This window comes from Triticum aestivum, chromosome 5B (assembly GCF_018294505.1).
Source record: "Triticum aestivum cultivar Chinese Spring chromosome 5B, IWGSC CS RefSeq v2.1, whole genome shotgun sequence".
NCBI classification, from domain to species: Eukaryota; Viridiplantae; Streptophyta; class Magnoliopsida; order Poales; family Poaceae; genus Triticum; species Triticum aestivum.
In genome coordinates, this window is record NC_057807.1 from 439,905,493 (window position 1) to 439,920,962 (window position 15,470).

Genomic DNA, 15,470 nt, shown 5'->3' on the forward strand with positions numbered 1-15,470 from the left:
CGACGACCAGGAGTAGTTAGGAGGCTCCCAGGCAGGAGGCCTTGCCTTTTCGATCATAGATGCTTTTGTGCTAGCCTTCTTAAGGCAAACTTGTCTAACTTAGGTCTGTGCTCAGATTTTGTTGCTTCCGCTGACTCTTGTGTTTTCGAGCTTATGTATTCGAGCCCTCGAGGCCCCTGGCTTGTAATATAAAGCTTGTATTATTTTAATTTGTGTCTAGAGTTGTGTTGTGATATCTTCCCATGAGTCCTTGATCTTGATCGTACACATTTGTGTGTATGATTAGTGTACGATTGAATCGAGGGCGTCACAACACTCCTATCCTCATATAGAATCATTAAACAAGCAAACATATGCAAACAATGCAACCATAACAGCAATCTGCCAAAACAGTACGGTCTGTGAAGAATGCAAGAGTATCAATACTTCCCTAACTCCAAAAATTATGAGAAAAATACTACGCGGTAGAAGATTTATCAGAGCTCAATATACAAAAAGTTTCAACATTATACCACTCTCTGACTTTTCTAGGGAATTTTTTGCAACAACGGTAAACTTTCTGTTTTCAAACAGCAACATGTATACTAGCAAAATAAGCATGGCAAAGGCTATCCTTGACGTTTTTATTGAAACTAAAGATGCAAAACATTATTATAAATAACAGAAAAAAAATACTAGCAAAAGAAAATGACGCTCCAAGCAAAACACATATCATGTGGTGAATAAAAATATAGGTCCAAGTAAAGTTACCGGTGAACAAAGACGAAAGAGGGGATGCCATCCGGGGCATCCCCAAGCTTATGCTCTTGGTTGTACTTGAATATTACCTTGGGGCGCCTTGGGCATCCCCAAGCTTAGGCTTTTACCACTCCATATTCCACAGTCCATCGAATCCTTACCCAAAACTTGAAAACTTCACAACACAAAACTCAACAGAAAACTCGTAAGCTCCGTTAGTATAAGAAAATAAAACCACCACTTAGGTACTGTAATGAACTCATTCTAAATTCATATTGGTGTAATATCTACCTTACTCCAACTTATCTACGGTCCATACCCTCGGATACTACTCATAGATTCATCAAAATAAGCAAACAACACATAGAAAACAGAATCTATCAAAAACAGAACAGTCTGTAGTAATCTGTATCAAAACGTATACTTCTGGAACTCCAAAAATGCTACAAAATTAGGAAGTCCTCAGAAATTTGTGTACCAAACCAGAGAAGAAAGAATGATATCAGAAGCACAATCCGGAGAATTAACAAAACTAATTTAATGGGTGAAAAAGTTTCTGATTTTCAGCAGGATCAACACAACTATCACCAAAAGCCATCCTAAAGGTCTTACTTGGCACTTTATTGAAATAAAAGCTATAGAAAATGATTACTACAGTAGCATAATCATGTGGACACATAAAAACAGTAAGGATAAATATTGGGTTGTCTCCCAACAAGCGCTTTTCTTTAATGCCTTTCTAGCTAGGCATGATGATGACAATGATGCTCACATAAAAGATAAGAATTGAAACATAATGGGAGCATCATGAAGCATATGACTAGCACATTTAAGTCTAACCCACTTCCTATGCATAGGGATTTTGTGGGCAAACAACTTATGGGAACAATAATCAACTAGCATAGGAAAGTAAAACAAGCATAGCTTCAAGATTTTCAACACATAGTGAGGAAACTTGATATTATTTCAATTCCTACAAGCATATGTTCCTCCCTCATAATAATTTTCAGTAGCATCATGAATGAATTCAACAATATAACCAGCACCTAAATCATTCTTTTCATGATCTACAAGCATAGAAAATTTACTACTCTCCCCATAAACAAAATTCTTCTCATTCGGAATATTGGGAGTATCATAAGAGACTTGAACACTAAAAGTTGTTTCCACATTAAAAGAGTAATGTTCAGAAAAAGGGTAATCATAATCATGACAAGATTTGTAAATATAATCATCACTACTTTTTATAGCATAAGTTTCATCACAATAATCATCATAAGTAGCAACTTCGTTCTCATCATAATCGATTGAAACCTCTCCCAAGATAGAGGAATCACTAAATAAAGTTGACACTCTTCCAAATCCACTTTCGTATTCATCACAATAAAATTCAACATCCTCCAAAATAGTGGGATCACTACTTCCTAAAGTTGACACTCTTCCAAACCCACTTTCATCAATATAATCATCATAGGTAAGAGGCATGCTATCATCATAATAAATTTGTTCATCAAAACTTGGGGGACAAAAGATATCATCTTCATCAAACATAGCATCCCCAAGCTTGGGACAAACATTAATTTCAGAAAATATATTCTCAAATATTTCATCCTCATCAAACATAGCTTCCCCAAGCTTGGGCCTTTTAATATCATAAGCATAATCACTCTCATCATTAATAGTATGGATATCACCAATAGTATAGCAATTATCATCATCACAATGAGTAGTAGGAGCAACATCATTTGGGAGGGATACCTTTTTACCTTTGTTGCCCCTTCTTTTCCTTTTCTTTTTCACATTATGTGTGAGTTCAACCTTCCCCTTTGAGCTCCTTATTGACGAGATTGGTTGAATAGAAAGCTCCTCCTCGTTACCTGATTCATCATAAGAAATAATAGGAGGATATTGGGAAGTATCTTCCCTTTCATTAGTATTCTCATCATCTTCTATTTGCTTTCTTTTCTTTATGTAATTGGCAATATAAGGATTTTCAATGCAATGCACCGCACAATACAAATAAATCTTCTCTAGATCAATATCAAGGAATTTCTTATGGGAAATTTCTGGAAGGTCCTTAATTAAACGTTTCAATTCCTCATAACCCAAAAGTAAACTAAGTTCATTGTAATGTGCAAGGGAAATCAAATCATCACAATTTTTGGACACGATTCGATCATGAAATAATTTGCATAGGAGATGTAGATGACTAGGTTCATTGCATAGTTCACAAGTACGGCAAAGAAAATTTAAATTTTTAGCACTCACATTTAGCCTTTCTTGCAACCATTTAGTTTCTGAATGCTTATGCCTCTTGCAATATATATTTTCTCTATTTGGTGTGTTCATGCAAACATGCACTCCACAAAAGTTGACATGCTTATAAGAGATATTTTCATCATGACTAGAGCAATCATCATTAGTACTATGGATATTCAAGGAGTTCATACTAACAAAATTGTGACCAACATTCAAAGATTCAGTACCAAGCATTTTAATGCACTCTTCTTCTAGCACTTGAGCACAATTTTCCTTTCCATCAAACTCACGAAAGATATTAAAAAGACGAAGCGTATGAGACAAGCTTAACTCCATTTTTTGTAGTTATCTTTTATAAACTAAACTAGTGATAAAACAAGAAACAAAAAGATTTGATTGCAAGATCTAAAGATATACCTTCAAGCACTCACCTCCCCGGCAACGGCGCCAGAAAAGAGCTTGATGTCTACTACACAACCTTCTTCTTGTATACGTTGTTGGGCCTGCAAGTGCACAGGTTTGTAGGACAGTAGAAAATTTCCCTCAAGTGGATGACCTAAGGTTTATCAATCCGTGGGAGGCGTAGGATGAAGATGGTCTCTCTCAGACAACCCTGCAACCAAATAACGAAGAGTCTCTCGTGTCCCCAACACACCCAATACAATGGCAAATTGTATAGGTGCACTAGTTCGGCGAAGAGATGGTGATACAAGTGCAATATAGATAGTAGATATGGGTATTTGTAATCTAAAAATATAAAAATAGCAAGGTAACTAATGATAAAAGTGAGCGTAAACGGTATTGCAATGGTAGGAAAGAAGGCATAGGGTTAATACTTTCACTAGTGCAAGTTCTCTCAACAATAATAACATAGATAGATCATATAACAATCCCTCAACATGCAACAAAGAGTCACTCCAAAGCCACTAATAGTGGAGAACAAACGAAGAGATTATGGTAGGGTACGAAACCACCTCAAAGTTATTCTTTCGGATCAATCTATTCAAGAGTTCGTACTAGAATAACACCTTAAGACACAAATCAACCAAAACCCTAATGTCACCTAGATACTCCATTGTCACCTCAAGTATCCGTGGGCATGATTATACGATATGCGTCACACAATCTCAGATTCATCCCACCAACATAAAGTACTTCAAAGAGTGCCCCAAAGTTTCTACCGAAGAGTCAGGAAAACATGTGCCAACCCCTATGCATAGGTTCATGGGCGGAACCCACAAGTTGGTCACCAAAACATACATCAAGTGGCACATGATATCCCATTGTCACCACAGATAAACACGACAAGACATACATCAAGTGTTCTCAAGTAAAGACTCAATCCGATAAGATAACTTCAAGAGGGAAACTCAATTCATCACAAGAGAGTAGAGGGGGAGAAACATCATAAGATCCAACTATAATAACTAAGCTCGCGATACATCAAGATCGTGCCATAGAGAGAACACGAGAGAGAGAGAGATCAAACACATAGCTACTGGTACATACCCTCAGCCCCGAGGGTGAACTACTCCCTCCTCATCATGGAGAGCGCAGGGATGATGAAGATGGCCACCGGTGATGGGTTCCCCCTCCGGCAGGGTGCCGGAACGGACTCCCGGGAGGTTTTTGGTGGCTACAGAGGCTTGTGGCGGCGGAAATCCCGATTTATTTTGATATTCGATGTTTTTAGGGTATGTAGGCTTATATAGGCGAAAGAAGTCGGTCGGGGAAGCATCAAGGGGCCCACGAGAGGGTAGGGCGCGCCCAGGGGGGTGGGCGCGCCCCCCTATCTCGTGGCCTCCTCGATGATCTTCTGACGTGAACTCCAAGTCTCTCGGATCATAATCGTCCAAAAAATCACGCTGCCGAAGGTTTCATTCCATTTGGACTCCATTTGATATTCCTTTCCTTCGAAATACTGAAACAGGCAATAAAACAACAATATGGGCTGGGCCTGCGGTTAATAGGTTAGTCCCAAAAGTAATATAAAAGTGTATAATAAAGCCCATAATCATTCAAAACAGATAATAAAATAGCATGAATGCTTCATAAATTATAGATACGTTGGAGACGTATCAACAACCGTGTTGTTATCTTCCCTTAGGAGAAGGAATATGCTTATTTTTTGTCGTGCATGTGTCATCAACTGTTATTGGGCAATAATTGTTTCCTTTCTACCTCTTTTTTGGAAACAGGGCTATCCATTTCACCTCGTTGCTATTGCGACCTTTTGGTGAACTGCACAAATCACTTTTTTCTTAAGAGTGTTTTGTGCAGTTGTACTAAAATGTCATACGGGAAATGTCTCTACATTTCAGTGCGACTGCACAAAGGGAGATTGGTTTTGCTCTATCCTCCTTATCCAACTCCGAGCCTAATCATCTCCAACTAGTTAGTCTTAAGAGAGACTGCAAAGGTAACCAGCTTCTATTTTTGTCTTTATTGTTTCATCAGCAGTCCTCTATTATCGTAATCACACTTAATATCTTTGGAACAGGGACACTCAGCTCTATTTTAGTGGAACTACACAAAATGATCGGAATGTTGCATGCTCCAGATAGCTACTTTTTTTCCCAACATGCCTTGTTGATTTAGACAGAGCTGGTGGGGGGGGGGGGGCGTTGCTGCCAATGAAAGCATGGATCAATTTTAATTTAACACCTTCTCACAACTCTGTCTTCAGTTGTGATGTAATTATTAGCTCTGATCTGCTAATAATTGACATGCATTAGCAAGGAAGTTAGTTTTTTATTGTTTCCGAAAGAGCATCGATGGCAAAACACGCGAAACAAAAGCTGAAAGCTCACACCATTGTACAATTTCATGTCGCTGTAAAATTATTTGTATAGTACGTCAATTATGTAAACAAATGATGGAAGCTTGATAGCATTGCCAGAAGCCTCTTCATCATCCGGGTCCTTGTGCCATGCACAAAATTATACTCCTTCGTTCCTAAATATTTGTCTTTTTACAAATTTCAAACGGGCATATTTTAGAGTGTAGATTCACTCATTTTGCTTCGTATGTGTACTCCCTCCGTTCCTAAATATTCTATTCGTCTTTCTAGAGATTTCAACAAGTGACTACATACGGAGCAAAATGAGTGAATCTACACTCTAAAATATGTCTACATACATCCATATGTGCCAGTCCATTTGAAATCTCTAAAAAGACAAATATTTGAGTAGTCACTCGTTCAAATCTCTAGAAAGACAAATACTCCGGAGTATATTTAAGAACCGAGGGGGTAGTACACAACCGCATGGGAGACTCAGCCCGGTCATTGCACCGCATTAATAGTGAGTAATGAGCAGTCAAATCATAAGCCCCACCTTTCCCACTGTAAGTTGCTCTGAAGAAGCAACCATCAATACGCTCTTCTTTGAATCTGCTCATACTACTCCATCCGTCACTATTTATACAGCGCGCTTCAGAAAAAAGAAAAAAATCTATGGGACCAAGGCGACTAGCGATCAGCCTGAAAAATAGCATTGGTAGTTATAGCACGGCGTCTATTACTAGAGGGAATAATGCGTACACACATGCATGCAGTGCTTCCACCCAGGTACACCCATGCATGCACTTACTCCACTCCGTAGTAGCACAATACATGGAGAGAAAATTGTGGACTTGATTGCGGTTACCATGCCCTAATTAATTGAGCATTAAACCAAACGCGTCTAAAGTCTCTCTGGTGGTGGAAATGCATTGAGAGAAATGCATCATAATGAAGCGTGCCCTGTAAACTGTGACAGAAGGAGGAGGAGTATGAAGGTGCAAAACCAAGTACGCATATGGTCTGTCGGTCAACGCACCTCCTCTTGGCAGATCACTGACATGTCGGATAGGAGTGTGAGCAAACTGATCTCAATTGACGGCAAAGAGCCAACCCGTCGTTCCTTGAGAGAGACGAGGAGTGAGAACACACACAGACGGGCTTGCACGGAGGCCAAGATATATTCGAGCATGGTTGGTTGACCGATATCATTCATTACATGTTGGGCTGCCATTTTCCGCCCTTCTCCGGAATAAACGTGTACTTTATCAGAGATAAAAAAATAAGAGTACAGACGCTCTACCATGCGGTTCTAGTAGTAGTAATACTCGTACTACTGCGCTTGGCTCTTCACCTCTTCATGAAGTCAAACAATGATGGTACTCCACATGTTGGGTACTATAGTGTATGCCTCTGACAATCTGACACCGAATGGACTGATGCATGTCCACGGAGGGTAGGTTGCATTAGTCAAAAGGCGTAAGCGAGCTTGACCTTGTCCTGCAAGCTTCTCATCATTCTGCGAGTTGACGGGACACACCAATATGCTTTATTCATATATAAGCATTCTTAGGATGATCAACCAAGACACTGGTCACTAGGAAGCAAGGTACCCCGCAAAAAAATAAGTAGGAAGCGAGGTGTTTCATCAAGCCAGCTCTCGGCCACATTCAAAGTGCAGCAAGCACGATTCATACGAAGATGCGCCACAAGGTTTGCTAACCTGTTTACATGCTGAATAACAAAAAAAGAGGAAATATTACCGAGTGCTACTATTTGTAACAGGATATGAGCCAGAATTAAGCGGGAATTGTGGCGAGTGTTCCATGCAATCAACTTCCATTATCACATGCGAGTACCCTCGAAGACAACCAAATGTGTTGAAGATTGCTTTATCACATTTTAAAATTATAATAAGAGTGCAGACGCTCCTCCATCCGGTTCCTAGTACTAGTATAGCACATACCTTTATAGACTATAGTAGTAGTAGTACTAGTAAACTTTTACGCTTGGTTGTTCGCCTATTCGGGAAGTCGAACAATAATAGCACTAGTAGTAGTATAGTGTATGCTTCTGGCAATCTTACACCGAATTAACTGTTGCACGTCCACCGCCTGAGTGAGGGAGAGCTTGCATTAGTCAAAAGTTTCTCCTTGTCCTGCGAGCCACCGCGCGCAAGCTTCTCCCATCCTGCAACTTTCTCCTTGTTCGGCAAGTTGACGGGACACAACAAAGTAATGCTAGTCCATACTGCCTCCTCTCCGGTTAATATGGCTTAATTTCAAACGAGATAAATACACTGTTTGTCACTGTATATTTGTAAAAGTACGGTTAGTGGACTTCATAATATGCTCATTGCACTCAATATATATATATATTCTGGTGTTTATACGGTCACTAGCTCACCCTGACTGAGTATGTGTGTGCATGCACGTGTACGTTGAGCACTTGAGCGTGACCATGTGTGTTTTTTCGTGTGCTCGAACATGCATGCATTAGGGTGTCGCGCGCGTTTTTGCGTCCATGTGTATGTGTGACTGTTGCATACACGTAGGGGGAGTACGTGTAGGGGCCACTAAGGAGCAGTCAAATCACACAGTAAGTTAGTCGGAAGAAGCAACCATTATTTCACTCTTGAATGACACGTACGCAATATAAAATGGTTGATATGGAGAGAAAAAGAAAACCACTATATATACACTAGCAGGAGCCTAAGCTACAAGCCTGCTTGCTTAGGTTGCTCTCTTCACAAGCATAGAACGACAGGCCTGATCCCGCAGTTGGGAGAAGGGAACAATGTTCTGCGTAGACGCGGTCGAAATTGGCGAGGGAGAAAACCCGCAATCGGTGCGTCCCAACCGGGGGTCACCGCGGTATGGGCCGATGCCGCGCCCCAACACCCTTCTAACTACAGCCCGACGTCCCAGGTAGTCCATCTTCCTTTTGGAGCCGGCTTGCTCCACTGCCGTAGCTCCATCTCCATGTCGATCTTTCTCTACTTCTACCGGCTTCTACTTGTGATGAGTTTATGTCTCATGAACTAGTGCCAGTACTATTATTCTAATCACACTTCTTCAATATCTTTGCCATCAGGAATGCTCAAGTCGATTTTAGTGGAACTGCACAAAAGCATCATATGATCCGAGGGTGCCAGCCATCTTTCCTTCGACAGGTTCTACCTGGCCAGGAAATTAAATCATGTTTAGGGTTTAGGGTTTAAATCGTAGTGACCCCATCAGTAGTTTTTCTTTCGTACACGCTCTCACAACTTTTTTCTTTAGTTGTGAAGTAAATATTGGCTATGATCTATGAATCATTGAGATGCATCAGCATGCATGTTAGTTTTCCTTTGTATTTGATGGAAGGTTGTAACGGGGCAACCTTGGAATATGAATGAAAATGGAGTGGAAAGTTTCTGTTTTTTCGGAGAAAAAATAGAAACGGAGAGAAACCAACGTTTCGTTTCGTTGGATCACGCCATCGAGCAAAACCAACATTTAAATCACGTATGTCGTGTTCGTGTCTCACCCTCCTCCATGGCTTGACCCCACACGGTCGCTCGGCATGCCACTCACCGCAAACCGAGTATACGATAACTTTCCTGCCTGCTTGTCGATGGATCGCGCCATGGAGTACTAGCACTACTGGAAGAGATTGACGAGTTGGGGGAGCACAGCTAGCTGTTGCAGGCACTCCCAAGAACTTTTTACATGCATGTTGTAGCCGGCTATTGCGACCTTTGAACGCGGAGCAGCCGCGTGCACCCGGAAGCGGCACGGGCGACACTCTCTCGGCCAGCGCGCCGCTTCAATGCCGAGGCCAGTGAGAGGTCGCGTTCGCTCTGGTCGGGCATGAATGCGGCACTGACCATTTCGGGCGGGAAGCACGCGCGGTTGATGAAGAGGGTTCGGGTTGGTCAGGACCGGCCATGGCAGCGGTCCGGACGTGCGCAAACAAGAGATATTGTATGTTAATATTGCTACGTATATAATTAACAACATAAAGAATGTGCCAGTTGGACAAATATGATTGGAGATGGAAATGGAAATGGAATTTTACGTAAACACGGATATGCATGTCTATGTCTATGTGTGTGTGCGTGATGACTCTCGCGACCTGGAAGCGGGGGCGTGTTTTTTGATCGAGTTTTCTTTCTTGGTACGTTAGAAAATCAGTTTGTCTAATTCACATCTAGATGTTATTTAAGGATATCACATCTAAGCTCCCACAAGTATATAAGGCAGCAACAAGAAACAAAAAAACTTGGACAAAAAAATAGATCACAAACAGAGTGGACATCAACTTAGATGTGATATAACTATGTCACATCTAGATGTGTCCTAGGCAGACCCTTAAAAAAATTTCCGCCAGTTTTTCTTTCTTTTTTCCGGGAACGCGCGTATTCTATTTAAAACCACTGCTATGGAGAGATTTTTTTACTCCATTATAGCCTCTTGTTTGATAGAGTTTCTCGCGTCTCGCTCTCTCACCCTCTCCATATCAAAACAAGATGATAGTGTCCACTCTATCTCTCTCCTCACCGGTGGTCACAGATCCGGTCAAATACCGTCCGCTGTGGGAGGTGAGGAGGTGCAGCGTTGACGTTGTCGCCGTCGGCGACGGAGGAAGCCGATGCGCACCGTCCTCTCGGAGTCGGCGCTGGCGCGGACGAAGATCCTCCGCGCCCTTGTTTGCTGCAGTCGTGTGGGCAGATCCCGCCCGCCCGCCTAAATGACGTCTTGCCCACCTGAGGTATAACTTCTTGTACTGGTCCAGCTCCCCAGGTCGTTGCGTGCGGGTTTTCTTCTATGCGACTACTCCCCAGCTCCCCATGCATAGTAGCTAGGGTTCGTCGGCTGGTCCAACATCACCTACTAGTACTATTATAGAGGAAATGCCACTCGAAAAGTTGTCCAGATTTATGCCTCGGTGGAGGTATACATGTTGTTTCGACAAAAAGTACATGGTGGATGTGCGGTCATTGTCCATATGGTGGTAGTACTAACACTGGTTAAATGAAGAAATGCTTTTTTCTCGGGTATCCTGGTTTAGTTCCCATCAAGATAATTATGATGCTTCTGTTTGTTGGTGTACTTTTCATTAATTCTTATTGACAATTGAGATGTCGTTGCTAACCCTTTTTTATATTTTTGGAAACAGCGATGCGTGTCTCCATACCCGGGCATGTATTCCTCAATTTTAGTGGAACTGCACAAAATTGGATGGCCATTGTTGTTCCGCTTCACTGTCCTCTGCCACGTGGTTCTTCCTTCCTCGAGCTTGATTACTGAGAAGAAACAGACCACAGTGAGGATTTGTCGAACTTCATAGGTGCCTCACCCAAACTTGATGCCAAATGGATGATGCATCACCATGATGACCTATCGATGCTCATGGTTGTGCCTCATGGTTGCGTCGGCTGGTGAAGCTGATCGATTTTCAATGAAAAACAAGCTATCTTCCATCAGTGCTCTTTGCTTGTTACGCACAAACATGATATCCTTCGTCAGTTCACCTTGGTTGCGTTGGAGACGTAGTCGTCTTTCACGTTGGTGCAATTTTATCACACAATTGGCTATGAACCAAATGTTTCCTCGAAGAAGGATTGACGTTGGTACTAAGAGCATAAGTTTTGTATTGATTTCTAAACCTTCTCACAACTTTGTCTCCAGCTCCCCTGTAATTTTATTTGTCCAGCTATTAACTTTAATTTAAAAAATGGTGTGGACTAAAAACCCGGATGGACATAGTAGCCCTCCATTTTTATTTACTCTGCATATTAGATTTGACTGAAGTCAAACTTTGTAATACTCTCAAACCTTTCCGATAATTGAAATTCAAATTCTTTATTTGTACACACTCTCACATGTTTCCGATAATTTGGCGCATGTCTGGTTGTTCACTTAAGGGGGGGTAGTGTACCACACGTGAAGGACAAGAAGTGCGACCAAGACGCGTGGGCGTGGATCGTTAGTTCATCGGAAGTAGTACTAGTTTTCTTCACTGTACATTAAATAAAGAGTTTCGTTTCATACTTACACAATTTAAAACGATTGTTATGGAGAGAATAAGAAAACCACTCCACTATATATTAGTCGTATACACGAGAGTACTATATGGACGCAGCTTCATTGACTTAGTGCACCTGCCATTGGGTTTATGATAGGTGGGCCCAAAATGTGGCTGGCTCACCTGTCATACAGCCAAAAGCAGGTGTAGTGAAGGCACCGAAGCTCAGTCCGTACTACAGTAGTATATATATAAGCTGGAGCCTCAGTGCTTGTTCACTAGGGTTTGCACTATCCACATGCTCGCCGCACTACATATATGTATACACGCTGGAGGCTCAGCGTTCATTTGCTAGGGTTTGCTATATTCAGTCTCTCACCCTCTCTTCACCAGATCTAAACAAGATTGTGTTGGCCTCTTGTCTCTCTCTCCCCTCATAGCTGGTGAAGGAGGCGTCCGTATCCCGTCGCACCGGGAAGGGGAGGAGGTGCAGCGTTCACTCTATCGCCTTCGGCGATGGAGGCAATCCACTGCCGGCTGCGCTGTTCTCTTTCACCCAGCGCCTGTGCGGGAGGGCCACCGACCCCTTCTTCCTCGCTGTCGTACGTAGTGTGGGCAGATTCGGCCTCACGCCGCACGCCTTGCCACATCCCGACGACCCTAAGGTATAAGTTTCTTTAAAACCGTCGTTGCTCTAGATGCATGTGGATCTTTTTTGATCTGTAGTCGAATCTAGGTCTTGGTTCAAAGAGGAAAGAAGGGTGCGGTGGTCTAGAGCAAGAATCTAGGACGTGGTTCAATGAGGAAAGGAGGGGCGGAAGTAGTATAGACTGGCTATCCAGCCGCTTTGTAGGTCGAAAAGGGAAAAAGGTGGTAACCCAGTACACACATTTGTAAGGAACCGATCTCTTTGTTGAAAAGGGAAAGAAACTGGGGGTTCGGGTAGTTTGTGCAGGACTAGATTTGCTGCCCTCACATAGGAAAAAGGTTCAAAGAGAACAAATATGGGACCAACGCATATATGCTGCTTGGCTACATACTCTGCATCACCCATTTATACGTGTGGACGCACATGGTGCTGGCATGTCCCATACAGCTATTTTGTTGTTGTTAATCTAAGAATGCCACTGTTAAAAGTAAATTACATTTTTTTAACGAACGTTGTTTCAAGAGAATGTCTCTGTTAATATGAATCAATGCAATCGTTTTAGAAATGCTACTATCCTACTTTGTTTTCCATCCAAGATAAAGTTAGATGCTTCTTTCTGCCACCGTTTGTTTCATCCTCCTTTATCGGCAAGTAATTGTTTCCTTTTTTGACTCTGTTAAAATAGGGGTATCGATTAAATTGTTGCTATTGCGACACTTTGCTTCGCTACTCGAAACACTTATGTTTTAAGAGTGTTTTGTGCAGTTCAACTTGAATGTCACACCGGCGACTTTGCTCAATTTTAGTGGAACTGCACAAAAGGAGATCAAGATTTGTTTCCAGTCTTCGTGGCGAGTTGTTTCAAATCTTGGTCTCATCCACATGATGTGCAGTGTGCTTTGAGATGTTATGCTACTTGTTTTGGTACTGTTTTAAATAAATGTTGAATTGAAGCTATTGTATTGCTGTCTTTTGCCATTAAGTAGTGAACAAAAATGGGACCAACCCAGACATGATGCTTGTTGCTTTGTTACAACAAATTCAGCATCACCCCCTTTATAAGCCAGTAATTGATGCCACTCTCAGAATTAACTACTGAATCTTATTTCAAAATAGCAACACTTGTTAGGCATTGGCGGGATTACCATTTTTGTGGCTGCATGTTTCATCCTCCTTTATTAGCCCCTAATTAATTCCTTTTTTACCTTTGTTTAAACAGGGATATCTATTCAACTTGTTGCTATTGCAACATTTTGCTTCGCTACACGAAACACTTTGCTTGATTTCAGTGCAACTGCACAAAACGAGATTGGATTTCCTCTTCGTGTTGGCAGATTCGTATTTTATCATGGTGGTCTCATGAAAGGTCGGTACAGGCCTTCATCCACATGATTGTGCAGTGTGCTTTGAGATGTTGTGCTACTTGTATTGGTACTGTTTTAATAAATGTTGAATTGAAGCTATTGTATTGCTGTATTTTCCCATTAACTAGTGAACAAAAATGGGACCAACCCAGACATGATGCTTGTTGCTTTGTTATAACAAACTTTGCATCACCCCCTTTATAAGTAGATGGAAGCACATACTGTTGTTGCGCGCACTCTCCCCTGGAACTGTTTATGCTTTTTGTTAATCTAATGCCGCTGGTAAAATTAAGCAATGCCACTCTCAGAATTAATTAACTACTGAATCTTAGTTCAAAACTGCAACACTTGTTAGGAATGGTACTATCCTGCTTTGTAGTTCTTTCTACATGTTTAACCAAAGTATTGTTAAGATAATGTCTCTGTTAAAATGAATCAGTTGCATTGTTTTAGGAATGGTACTTTTCTGCTTTGTCGTTCTTTATACATGTTGAAACAAGGCATTGTTAAGATAATGTCTCAGTCAATATGAATGAATCACACTGATGGAGAATTGCTACTCTCCGGCTTTGTTTCCCATTAAGATAAAGTAGATCAGTAAATGCTTTTCTTCTGGGAGTACAAGTCATCAACCGTTATTTCCCAGTAATTGTTTCCCTTATACCTATTGTTGCTTATAGGGATATCAAAATTAAAGCTCGGTTTTATTCCGACTTCGATTTTAGTTGAACTGCACAAAAGGAGCCAATGTGTCCAAGGCAAACTGCTGCATTACTGGGTCCAGTTGGTCATTCCACTTTGCAGAAAGAAGCTGTCGGTGTCAAAACCAGCGGATCTCATGTAGGGGGTCCCGAACTGTGCGTCTAGGTGGATGGTAACAGGAGACAAGGGACACGATGTTTTTACCCAGGTTCGGGCCCTCTCGATGGAGGTAAAACCCTACTCCTGCTTGATTAATATTGATGATATGGGTAGTACAAGAGTAGATCTACCACGAGATCAGAGAGGCTAAACCCTAGAAGCTAGCCTATGGTATGATTGTTGTTCATCCTACGGACTAAAACCCTACGGTTTATATAGGCACCGAAGAGGGTTAGGGTTACATAGAGTCGGTTACAATGGTAGGAGATCTACATATCCGTATCGCCAAGCTTTCCTTCCACGCCAAGGAAAGTCCCATTTGGACACGGGATGAAGTCTTCAATCTTGTATCTTCATAGTCCAGGAGTCCGGCCAAAGGTGATAGTTCGGCTATCCGGACACCCCCTAATCCAGGACTCCCTCGGTAGCCCCTGAACCAGGCTTCAATGACGACGAGTCCGGCGCGCATATTGTCTTCGGCATTGCAAGGTGGGTTCCTCCTCCGAATACTTCATAGAAGATTTTGAACATAAGGATAGTGTCCGGCTCTGCAAAATAAGTTCCACATACCACCGTAGAGAGAATAATATTTACACAGATTCAATCTGCTGACGTATTCCGTGGCATCACACCACGGCCAAGTCTTTATTCGAATCGTTTTTACTGTTCCACCTCAGCGTGTTTAGCGAGGCGGTTTCCTTGGCACGTCTTGTCAAAGCAGAGATCGTGTCCCCTTATTCTGGAATTCTCATCAATACGGGCGTGGGTAACCCAACCGCGCCATCAATTACGGCGCTTGGGAGATAAGCGA